We start from the raw sequence: 15,727 nt of genomic DNA on the forward strand, positions 1-15,727 counted from the left end.
TGACGGGCGTGTTTTTATTTGTTTATTCGGAGTGACTTTTAGGGGCGGTGCAGAAAGAGCGTGGAAACTTTACTAGCTGAGCATGAAGCGCCAAACAGTGGAAAGTGCGTAAAATAGCGACTCCATTGGCACCGAGAGGCTGCAGGCGAACATGTTGATCCTCCGCAACGCTAAAACTGGATCAATGTTCCGAGCTTTCAGCACAATAGCGAAAGTCGTCCCTGGTTACGTTACACAACTAATGCGTTTGTTATTGTTTAATAGCTCTTTATGCTACACTAAAAAAAAAGAAGAAAATCTTAAAGGGGTTTTGCAATCATATTTAAACGCCTATATCTTTTCCTTTTTTTTTTTGCGGTTTTTACGTTTTTTGGGGTTCGTGCAAGCCAGCGGGCACGGAACGAGTAACTAAATATCAGTGCGTCACATTTTGACTAGGACGGCGCGGAAACCTCCTCCACCTACGGGGGCGACCCGCGGTGCCGAAAGCGCTCGAAACGTGAAGTCTTTGGTACTGGTCAGAGCCGTAAAAATTTTTTTTTTAGTCAAAATTCAAAATATAAGTGGCGCGAACCGTTTCAATTATTTATAAAAGTAATTTTCTTCAGTATTTTAGATCGAAAAAGACACAAATTCAATTTGTAAAGTGCGGAAACACGAAAGGACCCGTCGACATACCCGCCACGAAGCGGTGGGAAGGCCGGCGCATACTAGAAAGGGATAGTGGGATCAGGCACCGACGAGCAGAGAGCGTAAAAAGGTCCCGGATGTTCGCGGCGGCGTTGCGGTCGTATGGACTCGAGGATTTGGCCGGTTCCAAGCGTTCCCAAGGCCTTCGGCGAGAAGGTTTGGCTTGCGGTTTGGCCGTTTGGCGATATGGTAGCGTGAAGTGGCTCCCGTTCTGAACTGATCTTTACCCCGTGTTTGCTGTCGTTTTCGGCCAATGAAGTGTCATGCCTAATTAGTGTTTTTTCGCGCAGCAAATGCAATGCAAGCCGCCCTGGCTGCCTGCCTATCCAGAGCATGCTTTAGTGGCGCCCTCTCGAGCCGTCGACACGGAGTGCGGCAGCCGGGAGCGCTCGCTGAGCTCACTACCCCTCCTCTATTTCACGGCCATTCAAGCGCCCAAGGACGTCATGAAGGAGGTTATTTTTTGCTTGTTTTTGTAATTTTAATTTGCCTATAACTCTTAAAATAAGGCGAAATTCGAGAAAAGAAATGTTTCATTAAGTTACTACGTTCAGTACGCTCAGGTTTGGTGAAAATTAAACACTAGTAGAAAAGTCTTTGCAGGCTTTAAGAAACTCGCTTTTTTTTATTTGTTGCAGTTTCGCATATTAGCCCACACGCAACCCGCACGCATTGAGAAATAGCTAGAAAAACACAATAGTGGTATTAACTGGAGACAGGGGTCTCCTTCTGCCCTGAAGCTTCGGGTTAATTTCGCTATGGTAAACTTCCACGAGCTCGCTTGTACACTGCGTGTTTACTAAGAAAAAAGACAGCAGATTCCATTGAAGGTGAAATAAAGCGCAATCTGAATACTCAACCTCCTCGACAATATGTCAAACTTCTTTTTTGTAAGAATCATTTATTACATATTGCTTACCTGTTTAAAAAAAAAATATTGACTACATAATTTTTCTGAAAACGTTCCAATCTGTCTCTCTTATTAATCTATCCATCACTGGAAAATGTAAAGTGATTTCGAATTTGCGTGGCGAGACTAGCAAGGTGAATAATGAACGATTCGTTATCCTTCAGGCCTTGGGTGCACATACTCGATCAGACCGGGCCGCAAATTCCTGAGATCAAAACACGTCAATCATTCCTGCACCTTGCTTTAACGTCCGTCATATTTCCGGGTTAATGCCAAGGCTGTGCAGCTGCATCGACGAAAACAATTAGGCTCTCAGCAGCCGATGACAAACGTCGATCTCGAAGAAAAATATAAAAGCTACACCAATTTAACCACGAATTTCTTGGGTTTATCCCCCCAAGAAACTCGTAATTAAATTGGTGGTGATTTTTTTTTTTTTTTATCCTGATGAACATATCCGGGCATCCTAAAGTTGTAAAATTGAATGACGCGGATTTTTTACTCATAGTATACGTCAAAAGTATACTTTCTCATTATGTCCTTCGCAAAAAAAAAAAAGAAGAAAAAACAGATTAGGGATATTGGAGTTAACGGGAACAATATAAGAACTGTTATTGAAGTTTCATAATAGGCGCACCACGCGAGACCCGAGAGAGAATCGATATAATATAATACTACCCAATGGAAGGAAAAGGTTTTTATCAAGGACCTCTCTGCATCACTCGGTGGGTGCGTGCGGAAGCTGAGACTGCGAACTCCATCTCTGGATCCACAGTGGGCGCCAGGTGATGTGGGGTTCAGAGCATCCGATTTCAATGATGGCGGGTGGCCGTACTTCCGCTCACTTCGTTCTTTTTGCACAGAGGCGCAAGTTCAGCATTCAATCGAGCGATGTCGACACCTTAATAAGCTCAACCACTTGAGCGATTTAACGCAGAGTAGAAATGTCACTCTGATCTCACGATCGTATTGCGTATACGTAATCAGGCGAACGGATCTGCTGTCGCCGGAGCACCAAAAGCAATTTCGTGCTGCATATAAAATAAAATAAATAAATATACCTAAGCTTTACGGCCTTTTTCACTTACTATAGTCATTGACAAATGAATAATTAAGGTTAATTAATGACAATCATGCTTCTGGCTTCGTGATTCGTTTTTTGAATGTATTACTGTCTAATAGTGCAATCTAACTGACTGCGAATTGTCAGTAACTATAAAAAATATCAATTAAACCATGCGTGTGTGTGTGTGGGGGGGGGGGGGGCTGAGGACTAGGTGAACACAAATGGAAATCAGATGAATTTCTACATTACTGGCAGTTGTTTTGTTTTTAGCGAGGTAAATAGTGCGAGTACAACAGGTCAGCTCGATCGCACTAATAACTGTTTCGTAGATATTAACCGCGCGATAAAGTGTAGCACGAGCGTTTAAATTTTCTACAAATAATTATGAAGAAGAACTTCCGATTTAGCGGCAGAAACCGAGCACGAATCGCCAGGTCAAAATCAAACCAAGCCATTGTTATCACAGCTCGTTCGATTCCTATCTTTTAGCACGGCGCTTTTTGGTCCACTGGGTATGTGTGTACTTTGACAGCAAAGTGTGCGCGCATATTGCGTACTCTTCGAGCGCCGCTCCGGTTTGTATGACGACGCTAAGAATTGAGTCATTTAAATTGAGGGGTGTTCCGCTGTCATGATCGATAGAAGGATGTAGGGAATCGTGCTGATTGAGTGGTCATATTTGCCACGAAATTGTCCACTTGACTGAGATGATTATAGCCTTTGCGGTCGTTTGGAGATCGAAATCGTTCGTCATACAATTTTAAGTATAACGAATCTTTCTGATAACTTGTGAAGTTCGACATTCCAAGAAGAGGTGAAAGGGAGGAGGTTGGGTAAAGGAAAGTACCTTCAGGGCAAGGGCTTATTCTACGGTCCGCGACACTGCCATTGCGAGCACGTCATCAGCGATCTTTCTGCATCTAGCTCGAACAGAGTATTGACGCTTAGCAATATTCATCGCCTAAGTTAGTGCTCCGAATAATGGCCTTCTGCCTCTAGCAATTTTCATGGTAGCTGCTTGATTCTAAAGACAACAAAACAACAACTGGCAAGTGCTTTTTTTGTTAACGGTGTCGCTATCAGTTCTTTATGCTTTGTATTTGCATTATCACATACTTGACCTCATATTTGTATCTCCTCTGCCCGTACATTGGCGGTGTAAATGAAGTATCTCCCTCCCTCTCTCAATCTCTTTCTCATATTTGCACATTTGTTTTCGGGTAGCCTGTATCTAAATTAGATCCAACTTTCACCCGAATATATCGATACAGATAAATTATTGAGATAATAGCGTAACCAGGGTTTCAGTAGGTTTTACTGACTTTTCAATATGACTCGCAGTATCTTGTACAAAATATATAGCATGTTTTCTTCATCGAATGCAGACTTTTAAAGCTGTGAAATTTACACAATTTCGGTCTGTGCAGGTGCGTTACATGGCCAGGCGGAAAACATGTTCGAGAGAGAATGCAACTAAAAGATGGCTAATTAACTAAAATTCACTAATTATTTTTTATTATACGAATTAAGGCAGATGTTTATATTGAAGAAATGGAGTCAATGAATGTCGAAGGCCAGTCCGGTTTTTAAAAATTCTGGATCAAGCACGCAGTTCGAGCTATTAATTGTCAAATTTTCTGGAAATATTTCGATACCAATGCCCGCCAGGAGGACAACCCTCGCTTGACGCCGGAGGGTCACGTGTTAATGATGAAATTTGCGTCACTTTTCCGTCACAGCGCGCCGGAGCTGATTGCATCGGTGTTCCGTGGCTGACCAACACCCCCTAGAAGAGAATGCCGTAGCGCTCCGAGTGGGCACGTCACAATGGTGGAGGAAGGAAGGCCATGGCGCAACTACGTAAGAAAATGCCGCTGTCGACGCGTATCGGCGCATTACTGTTCGTGCGCGTTTATCCGACATTAATACACGTTTTAAAAGCGCAGTGTTGTATAATTCATTGTATATATAATATAAACGTAATATACAACGCGTTACCAAGGTTGAAAGTACCAAATTTATATTTTTAATTATCCCCGTAACCGCAGGATTACGCGCAGTACCGCAGCTCCCCACACTTTTCGAATGAACCGGCTCCGAATTTCCGATGCGACATCTTCCCTCGTACGGGCTCTGATTCTGGTAAATTTATGTTGCGTGTGAGCTGCTGACTGCATGCATAGGTACGCTGAGACCTTTCAAAAGGGAAAAGAACCGAAAAAAAAAATCCATTCATCGCCGCTGGGAGGGAGCGCACACGAGGAAGAGATGGGTCGACAATGTTAAGCCTCTCGTCCCACACTGCTGGTGCTGCTCTCGCGTGTGTGTGAGTGTGTGGTTTTGTCCTACCCATCGTTTTTTTTTTGTCGTCACCGCAGTCTCGGGTAGATTTTTTTGTGTGTGTGTGTTCGCTTGATACTACGGCATTTACGTAGATTCGCGAAACAAGTCCTGCTACGGCTTGACTGACGTGTGTGGCAACTAGTCAACGATGACACTGGCCGATGACCTCTCTCGTCAGAGAGAGACTTTTTGAAGTTTGTGTTAAAATGTTTTCGTGATGGATCGTGTGGGACGTATGGATACGATCGACAGGTGAGGAACAACTTATTTACGGGCTTTCTTGGTCATGTAAGACGCAATTAAAGTGATGCAGTCGATTTTTTTTAAATATCGTGATAGAATGGAGTTTTGTTCTTCGTCATTATCCGTTTGCTATTGCGTCGACATTTATAATTATGCGTGGTGATATTCTAATTACAATGCAATTAAATGCAAAGGGGCAAGCGAGCTGGACAATAATGATGAAAATAATCCCTGGAGAAGGGGAACAAGAGGGACAAGGGACAAACATAAATCTCCAAACACAGCTAGGTGACTGGTGAGCGACCGAAAAAATCCGCCTGGTCAGGCTATCGAACCCGGGACCTCTCCATTACAAGTGGAGCGCTCTACCAACTGAGCTAACCAGGGGTTAGACGTCAGTCTAACCCCTGGTTAGCTCCAGGGGTTAGACGTCCACAACCAGGGGTTAGACGTCAGTCTAACCCCTGGTTGCTCTACTGACGTCTAACGCCTGGTTAGCTCAGTTGGTAGAGCGCTCCACTTGTAATGGAGAGGTCCCGGGTTCGATACCCGGACCAGGCGGATTTTTTCGATCGCTCACCAGTCACCTAGCTGTGTTTGGAGATTTGTGTTTGTCCCTTGTCCCTCTTGTTCCCCTTCTCCAGGGATTATTTTCATCATTATTGTCCAGCTCGCTTGCCCCTTTGCATTTAATTGCATTATAATTATAACATTAAATTGCAAGCTTCACCCTTGTTGGTGTTAGACTGGTGGCAGCTGATAAAACCCGTTTGCTCTACTGACGTCTAACCCCTGGTTAGCTCAGTTGGTAGAGCGCTCCACTTGTAATGGAGAGGTCCCGGGTTCGATACCCGGACCAGGCGGATTTTTTCGATCGCTCACCAGTCACCTAGCTGTGTTTGGAGATTTGTGTTTGTCCCTTGTCCCTCTTGTTCCCCTTCTCCAGGGATTATTTTCATCATTATTGTCCAGCTCGCTTGCCCCTTTGCATTTAATTGCATTATAATTATAACATTAAATTGCAAGCTTCACCCTTGTTGGTGTTCGACTGGTGGCAGCTGATAAAACCCGTTTGCTCTACTGACGTCTAACCCCTGGTTAGCTCAGTTGGTAGAGCGCTCCACTTGTAATGGAGAGGTCCCGGGTTCGATACCCGGACCAGGCGGATTTTTTCGATCGCTCACCAGTCACCTAGCTGTGTTTGGAGATTTGTGTTTGTCCCTTGTCCCTCTTGTTCCCCTTCTCCAGGGATTATTTTCATCATTATTGTCCAGCTCGCTTGCCCCTTTGCATTTAATTGCATTATAATTATAACATTAAATTGCAAGCTTCACCCTTGTTGGTGTTAGACTGGTGGCAGCTGATAAAACCCGTTTGCTCTAATGACGTCTAACCCCTGGTTAGCTCAGTTGGTAGAGCGCTCCACTTGTAATGGAGAGGTCCCGGGTTCGATACCCGGACCAGGCGGATTTTTTCGATCGCTCACCAGTCACCTAGCTGTGTTTGGAGATTTGTGTTTGTCCCTTGTCCCTCTTGTTCCCCTTCTCCAGGGATTATTTTCATCATTATTGTCCAGCTCGCTTGCCCCTTTGCATTTAATTGCATTATAATTATAACATTAAATTGCAAGCTTCACCCTTGTTGGTGTTAGACTGGTGGCAGCTGATAAAACCCGTTTGCTCTACTGACGTCTAACCCCTGGTTAGCTCAGTTGGTAGAGCGCTCCACTTGTAATGGAGAGGTCCCGGGTTCGATACCCGGACCAGGCGGATTTTTTCGGCCGCTCACCAGTCACCTAGCTGTGTTTGGAGATTTGTGTTTGTCCTTCATCCCTCTTGTTCCCCTTCTCCAGGGATTATTTTCATCATTATTGTCCAGCTCGCTTGCCCCTTTGCATTTAATTGCATTATAATTATAACATTAAATTGCAAGCTTCACCCTTGTTGGTGTTAGACTGGTGGCAGCTGATAAAACCCGTTTGCTCTACTGACGTCTAACCCCTGGTTAGCTCAGTTGGTAGAGCGCTCCACTTGTAATGGAGAGGTCCCGGGTTCGATACCCGGACCAGGCGGATTTTTTCGGTCGCTCACCAGTCACCTAGCTGTGTTTGGAGATTTGTGTTTGTCCCTTGTCCCTCTTGTTCCCCTTCTCCAGGGATTATTTTCATCATTATTGTCCAGCTCGCTTGCCCCTTTGCATTTAATTGCATTATAATTATAACATTAAATTGCAAGCTTCACCCTTGTTGGTGTTAGACTGGTGGCAGCTGATAAAACCCGTTTGCTCTACTGACGTCTAACCCCTGGTTAGCTCAGTTGGTAGAGCGCTCCACTTGTAATGGAGAGGTCCCGGGTTCGATACCCGGACCAGGCGGATTTTTTCGATCGCTCACCAGTCACCTAGCTGTGTTTGGAGATTTGTGTTTGTCCCTTGTCCCTCTTGTTCCCCTTCTCCAGGGATTATTTTCATCATTATTGTCCAGCTCGCTTGCCCCTTTGCATTTAATTGCATTATAATTATAACATTAAATTGCAAGCTTCACCCTTGTTGGTGTTAGACTGGTGGCAGCTGATAAAACCCGTTTGCTCTACTGACGTCTAACCCCTGGTTAGCTCAGTTGGTAGAGCGCTCCACTTGTAATGGAGAGGTCCCGGGTTCGAGACCCGGACCAGGCGGATTTTTTCGGTCGCTCACCAGTCACCTAGCTGTGTTTGGAGATTTGTGTTTGTCCCTTGTCCCTCTTGTTCCCCTTCTCCAGGGATTATTTTCATCATTATTGTCCAGCTCGCTTGCCCCTTTGCATTTAATTGCATTATAATTATAACATTAAATTGCAAGCTTCACCCTTGTTGGTGTTAGACTGGTGGCAGCTGATAAAACCCGTTTGCTCTACTGACGTCTAACCCCTGGTTAGCTCAGTTGGTAGAGCGCTCCACTTGTAATGGAGAGTTCCCGGGTTCGATACCCGGAGCAGGCGGATTTTTTCGATCGCTCACCAGTCACCTAGCTGTGTTTGGAGATTTGTGTTTGTCCCTTGTCCCTCTTGTTCCCCTTCTCCAGGGATTATTTTCATCATTATTGTCCAGCTCGCTTGCCCCTTTGCATTTAATTGCATTATAATTATAACATTAAATTGCAAGCTTCACCCTTGTTGGTGTTAGACTGGTGGCAGCTGATAAAACCCGTTTGCTCTACTGACGTCTAACCCCTGGTTAGCTCAGTTGGTAGAGCGCTCTACTTGTAATGGAGAGGTCCCGGGTTCGATACCCGGACCAGGCGGATTTTTTCGGTCGCTCACCAGTCACCTAGCTGTGTTTGGAGATTTGTGTTTGTCCTTCATCCCTCTTGTTCCCCTTCTCCAGGGATTATTTTCATCATTATTGTCCAGCTCGCTTGCCCCTTTGCATTTAATTGCATTATAATTATAACATTAAATTGCAAGCTTCACCCTTGTTGGTGTTAGACTGGTGGCAGCTGATAAAACCCGTTTGCTCTACTGACGTCTAACCCCTGGTTAGCTCAGTTGGTAGAGCGCTCCACTTGTAATGGAGAGGTCCCGGGTTCGATACCCGGACCAGGCGGATTTTTTCGATCGCTCACCAGTCACCTAGCTGTGTTTGGAGATTTGTGTTTGTCCTTCATCCCTCTTGTTCCCCTTCACCAGGGATTATTTTCATCATTATTGTCCAGCTCGCTTGCCCCTTTCCATTTAATTGCATTATAATTATAACATTAAATTGCAAGCTTCACCCTTGTTGGTGTTAGACTGGTGGCAGCTGATAAAACCCGTTTGCTCTACTGACGTCTAACCCCTGGTTAGCTCAGTTGGTAGAGCGCTCCACTTGTAATGGAGAGGTCCCGGGTTCGATACCCGGACCAGGCGGATTTTTTCGATCGCTCACCAGTCACCTAGCTGTGTTTGGAGATTTGTGTTTGTCCCTTGTCCCTCTTGTTCCCCTTCTCCAGGGATTATTTTCATCATTATTGTCCAGCTGGCTTGCCCCTTTGCATTTAATTGCATTATAATTATAACATTAAATTGCAAGCTTCACCCTTGTTGGTGTTAGACTGGTGGCAGCTGATAAAACCCGTTTGCTCTACTGACGTCTAACCCCTGGTTAGCTCAGTTGGTAGAGCGCTCCACTTGTAATGGAGAGGTCCCGGGTTCGATACCCGGACCAGGCGGATTTTTTCGATCGCTCACCAGTCACCTAGCTGTGTTTGGAGATTTGTGTTTGTCCCTTGTCCCTCTTGTTCCCCTTCTCCAGGGATTATTTTCATCATTATTGTCCAGCTCGCTTGCCCCTTTGCATTTAATTGCATTATAATTATAACATTAAATTGCAAGCTTCACCCTTGTTGGTGTTAGACTGGTGGCAGCTGATAAAACCCGTTTGCTCTACTGACGTCTAACCCCTGGTTAGCTCAGTTGGTAGAGCGCTCCACTTGTAATGGAGAGGTCCCGGGTTCGATACCCGGACCAGGCGGATTTTTTCGATCGCTCACCAGTCACCTAGCTGTGTTTGGAGATTTGTGTTTGTCCCTTGTCCCTCTTGTTCCCCTTCTCCAGGGATTATTTTCATCATTATTGTCCAGCTCGCTTGCCCCTTTGCATTTAATTGCATTATAATTATAACATTAAATTGCAAGCTTCACCCTTGTTGGTGTTAGACTGGTGGCAGCTGATAAAACCCGTTTGCTCTACTGACGTCTAACCCCTGGTTAGCTCAGTTGGTAGAGCGCTCCACTTGTAATGGAGAGGTCCCGGGTTCGAGACCCGGACCAGGCGGATTTTTTCGGTCGCTCACCAGTCACCTAGCTGTGTTTGGAGATTTGTGTTTGTCCCTTGTCCCTCTTGTTCCCCTTCTCCAGGGATTATTTTCATCATTATTGTCCAGCTCGCTTGCCCCTTTGCATTTAATTGCATTATAATTATAACATTAAATTGCAAGCTTCACCCTTGTTGGTGTTAGACTGGTGGCAGCTGATAAAACCCGTTTGCTCTACTGACGTCTAACCCCTGGTTAGCTCAGTTGGTAGAGCGCTCCACTTGTAATGGAGAGGTCCCGGGTTCGATACCCGGACCAGGCGGATTTTTTCGATCGCTCACCAGTCACCTAGCTGTGTTTGGAGATTTGTGTTTGTCCTTCATCCCTCTTGTTCCCCTTCTCCAGGGATTATTTTCATCATTATTGTCCAGCTCGCTTGCCCCTTTCCATTTAATTGCATTATAATTATAACATTAAATTGCAAGCTTCACCCTTGTTGGTGTTAGACTGGTGGCAGCTGATAAAACCCGTTTGCTCTACTGACGTCTAACCCCTGGTTAGCTCAGTTGGTAGAGCGCTCCACTTGTAATGGAGAGGTCCCGGGTTCGATACCCGGACCAGGCGGATTTTTTCGATCGCTCACCAGTCACCTAGCTGTGTTTGGAGATTTGTGTTTGTCCCTTGTCCCTCTTGTTCCCCTTCTCCAGGGATTATTTTCATCATTATTGTCCAGCTGGCTTGCCCCTTTGCATTTAATTGCATTATAATTATAACATTAAATTGCAAGCTTCACCCTTGTTGGTGTTAGACTGGTGGCAGCTGATAAAACCCGTTTGCTCTACTGACGTCTAACCCCTGGTTAGCTCAGTTGGTAGAGCGCTCCACTTGTAATGGAGAGGTCCCGGGTTCGATACCCGGACCAGGCGGATTTTTTCGATCGCTCACCAGTCACCTAGCTGTGTTTGGAGATTTGTGTTTGTCCCTTGTCCCTCTTGTTCCCCTTCTCCAGGGATTATTTTCATCATTATTGTCCAGCTCGCTTGCCCCTTTGCATTTAATTGCATTATAATTATAACATTAAATTGCAAGCTTCACCCTTGTTGGTGTTAGACTGGTGGCAGCTGATAAAACCCGTTTGCTCTACTGACGTCTAACCCCTGGTTAGCTCAGTTGGTAGAGCGCTCCACTTGTAATGGAGAGGTCCCGGGTTCGATACCCGGACCAGGCGGATTTTTTCGGTCGCTCACCAGTCACCTAGCTGTGTTTGGAGATTTGTGTTTGTCCTTCATCCCTCTTGTTCCCCTTCTCCAGGGATTATTTTCATCATGATATTCTAGTTTTTACTGGAAGGTAAATAACCAGTTTGTGTGACCATTGAAAGAGCGTTGTTTGTGCTTATGTGTCTATGTATACTAATGTTATTTTGTTGCCTTTACCGCGTTTATACTATAGGGTCCGCCTGGCCGTATACCTCACTTGCGCAGACCCCATTTGTGTTGTTCCGACGGCTTCTCTCTAAAACAAATTGTAATCAATAAACAAAAAACAGCTCTATATAATACAGTGGAGGCATTAGACTTCTATACGATGGTTCAAGTATATTAAGTAAAAAGTATTGCCATTTATGGTAGGTGGCAGGTTAAGAGTTCAGTGGAAGATCCTCCAAGCTCTTTCCACCTCGTGGGAAGGTGTTGGAGATGCTTACCGCTAAAGTGGAATGAGTGGGAGGAGCTTCCCAAGAACGAGCCGCACGTGCTGGCCTCAGCAGTTGTAACTTTACTAAAGCAAATGCCTAAAACAAAATGCCTAAATCGTCAACACTTTATTTTGATTATTTACATTGCAGCTTTTATACGGCAAAGGCGTGCGCGTGTGGCGCGTGGAACATAATTTACCCGGACTAAATAATGCAGTAGTGATTACACGAGTGCACGTGGGTACGATGTCAGTTACTATCAAAACCGGCATAAATAGAAATTGAACGCAGGACGTATGGAGCTTCCGAAGATCCTTTCGAAAGCACGATGAATGTGCGGTAAAGAAAACCCGAGCGCTAAAACACTAAACTGCAACCCCACCGGAAAGAAAAGAAAAAGTAAATTTAATCTTGCGCATAAAATCGGAGTAAGCAGAAGGCGATTGCTCACTTCGTATATCTACAGGGTGTCACAAAAGAAAATTTGCACGGTCTTTTTTACCGCAAAAATAAACTGGGCATCGCTGAGCGCTCATTCTCTGCCCAAAGGTAGAGCTAGAGGTCACAACCAGATGCCAAAGTTTCAGCCCGATCCCATACCATATTCAAAAGTTATAAGTGATTTTCTGAGTATTTCAACGGGAAAATGGCGGCCGACGGAGTTTTCGAATACATGGGGCTCTATGGCACCAAAAACAGAAAACGGGCAAAAACGGGCTTCATTTTCCCATTGAACTTTTCAGAAAATCACTTATAACTTTTTATTAAGCTATTAGACCGGGCTAAAACCTTGGCATCTTGTTGTGACCTCTAGCGCTACATTTGGGCAGAGAATGAGCGTTCGGCGATGCCTAGTTTATTTTTGCGGTGAAAAAAACCCGGTATCTTTTTTTTTGTTGTTGTGACACCCTGTATATATATATATATCTTTTTTTTTGTGTTGGGTAGGGATGGTTTGTTTTGTTATTAGGTATACGAAAGGGTGCTGGAGTGTCGGCGCATGGACATATATACGACGTCTACAAATACATTTTGCGCACTCCGACGTTATACGCACGATTAAGATTACTGTCAATCGTTTTAGTTTTGTTCTGACACCACAAAAGCAAGCCCACAACACAAATGGAAAACGTTAGATGGAACGGCAGAATCAAAATCTCGCTTTTCGAGCAATGCTCCAACCCCGGTTTCCGTGGTGTAGCGGTTATCACGTGCGCCTCACACGCGCAAGGTCCCCGGTTCGATCCCGGGCGGAAACATCTTTTTCATTTTTTATTTTTTTTTTCCCGCTTTTGCTGATTAACAAAATTCTGCGTTTTCTTGGTTCTTCTTTTTTTTTTTTTTTTTTTTTTTTTTTGTCAACGACTATTTTAACGTTTGCTAAGTTGTATCTTGTTGTGATGGTTGTGTCTACATTGTCCTCCGTGGGTCCTCGTATAGGGTTGCCCTTCCAATTTTATACCCCTAATTCAAGGGTTCAAAGCTCCCAAAGTCTTCACTGGGTTTTGCTTATTTTCCTGTTGGAGCCATCCGGCTTAACCTTGATCTTCTTTTGTGTGCTTTTCCGTTTAAAATCGAAAACAACTTGAAGAAAAAAAACATGTTTTTTTTTTGGTAGGGTGAGTTTAAAATGAAAAATAAAATTTCCTCGTTCAGGAAATGATGTCACGGACGTGAAAATAAAAATTAAACCCGAAGACGAAAAACGCTATTTATGCCCCGTTTCATATTTCCAGGGGGATCGGTGGCCGAGTGGTCTAGCGCACACCAGGGGTGCTATTCTGGTCGCAAACGGGTACCTTTCGAGTTGTGACGTATCGAGAAAGAAGGGGCGGAGCCTCAAACTAGAATGATTCTTGTTTGAGGCTCCGCCCCAACGTTCGGGTTCACGCACGCGGTCAGCTGGAATCTGACGATGCCCCACGTCACGATGACGTGTCCACGCAGTTGGGGCGAAGAATTCCCCGCATTTCCCCCTGTTCTTTTTGTTCTCTTCTTTTTTTCCTCCGGGAATTAGAACGAGCGAATAACGGAGGAAAGGCTACCTTCCGGAAAATGGAAGGAAACGGAAAAAAATAACATTATCCTTTTATAAAATACAAAAGATTATTTCAATAATTATGATGTAAAGTAAATTTAGCTAAGATATCTCAGCTTGTTTTCTCGAAGTCCTTCGCTACGGTATTTGAAAACAAACATGGCGAAAACCGCGGTAACGACCTTGTGGTGTTTGTGTCTCGTTTGCGTCGTTGCTTTCCCTGCTTCTGCACGATACGGATAGCATTACGAGAAAAAAAAATATATTACGTGAAGGTGCGCTGCGACACCGATCATCCTTTGTGAAGCCGCCGTGAACATAAGCTGCTAATGAAATTTCCTGTTTGCCTGTGAAGGAGACTTCAAATGGATACAGAGCTTACGACGACTCTGTGGGAGTATGTGACAAGTCATGGGATCGACGCAGAGTGCAACGGTTGTGAGCATTCTGTGGATGATGCAGGAAAGTTTCTTCGGACAGTTTTAATAATGCTTTGCTCCTTTGCTCACTGCAGTGATTATGCCGGTATAGTTTCCATAAGCCATGCTCTTCTCTTTCGGCGCTGAAGAAATGCACGCGACGGCATAATCTCGGGCAGTCTTTTTTACTTATTTTTATTTGCAAAATAGCTCGTGCAAAAAAAAACAAAAAAAAAAACGGCTTTTACGTTTTTACACGTCCCTACATAGGTACCTCGCTTTCCCATTGGCTTCATTGCGCGTGACGATTCAACGCCATTTGCCATGGAAACGTTCGTGAAACTAGAAAGCCTCTGTTTGCCGCTAACAGTCATTTTTCGAGTTCGGGTTGTGACGACAAAATGACGTAAGAACAAGAATGCACGGGACTATTTGCATTGTTTTAACTCGACAACCGTACCCTTGGCGAGTTAAAGCTCGAAAGAACATGGCCGCAATGCTCGTCGGATCGACCGCGGCTGGGGTTTGACATGCGATCGGTCACTTGATCAACGTGCACACGACTACTTTCGTGCTGTTGGATGAGCCCATTCGGCGGCAGGACCGGGTCGAAGAGCACAGTGAGCTGGCGTTTAACGTCTCCGGTGTAACGCTTGGCGAGATGCAAGACTTGGCTTCTATTTGTGCCGGTGTTATGAAGCTTGAAAGTGGTGGTGTTGTTGTGGCTCGTACCGTAGCGTTGCTGAGATTATGAAGACGGTAATAGACCTTTATTCAGCGTTGCCGTGCATTAAGATTCAAAACCTCACCTTGACACAAAGGGAACCACGTTTCCGCGAGCACGGAGGCAGCAGCCAACGGTCTGAGAAAGAATTGTGCCGCCGCCACGACCGCCAGCGATCGCCCCAACGGCAAGAAAACAAACGACAAGCTCATTGAAGTTTGTGTAGTGCTGACTACTGATTCATCGGACGACAAAGGTGAATGATGTAAAACGCAACGTAAGTTTGCCAGCGTTTTGCAAAACGAATTCGTTTCGTTGAAAATTTAATTTGTGGAATTCGTTAACGCCTTGAAAGTTTGACGGGGACCGCATTGTGAACGCAGGCTTCACACAAGTGTTTTCTACAGTGTGTGCTTTGGCTGCATGCATATAAAGACAAAAACACTGTCTATATGGTGCATAAAATAAAAGAAATTTCGTTTATCTTGATAATGTTGACTATCTATTGAGTGCTGTTGATAGTAGTGGCGTAGCCAGGAACTTCTAAGGGGGTGAGGATGGAGGGGGGTTGAGGTGGCTGGGATGTTCATGACTTGGGGTGCGGGGGGGGATGGTGTCGGAATTTTTGTGTATATTCTAGGGCCCGCCGGATTTGGGGAGGGAAGGAGCGAAGCCCCATAACCCCCCCCCCCCCCCCCCTGGCTTTGCCACATAAGTAAGCAACCTACATTCACAGGCTGCTATAAGCATGTGCATAGCCACTGAGCTCGTACCACAATGGCAAGATAGTTGCTGACATTCTTCACGTTACGTAGCAGTTCTTTCTTTA

General features: G+C 44.9%; 2 non-coding genes across 2 annotated transcripts; both read left to right on the forward strand.

Moving 5' to 3' along the window:
• Positions 1-5,740: 5,740 nt before the first annotated feature.
• Trnat-ugu lies at positions 5,741-5,813 on the forward strand. The gene has a single exon. It is a non-coding gene; the product is annotated as a tRNA-Thr (tRNA).
• Positions 5,814-12,903: 7,090 nt separating this feature from the next.
• Positions 12,904-12,976, forward strand: Trnav-cac. Its single transcript has one exon. It is a non-coding gene; the product is annotated as a tRNA-Val (tRNA).
• Positions 12,977-15,727: the final 2,751 nt, after the last annotated feature.

The sequence above is a fragment of the Ixodes scapularis genome, unplaced genomic scaffold (assembly GCF_016920785.2).
Source record: "Ixodes scapularis isolate PalLabHiFi unplaced genomic scaffold, ASM1692078v2 PGA_scaffold0__279_contigs__length_252992795, whole genome shotgun sequence".
NCBI classification, from domain to species: Eukaryota; Metazoa; Arthropoda; class Arachnida; order Ixodida; family Ixodidae; genus Ixodes; species Ixodes scapularis.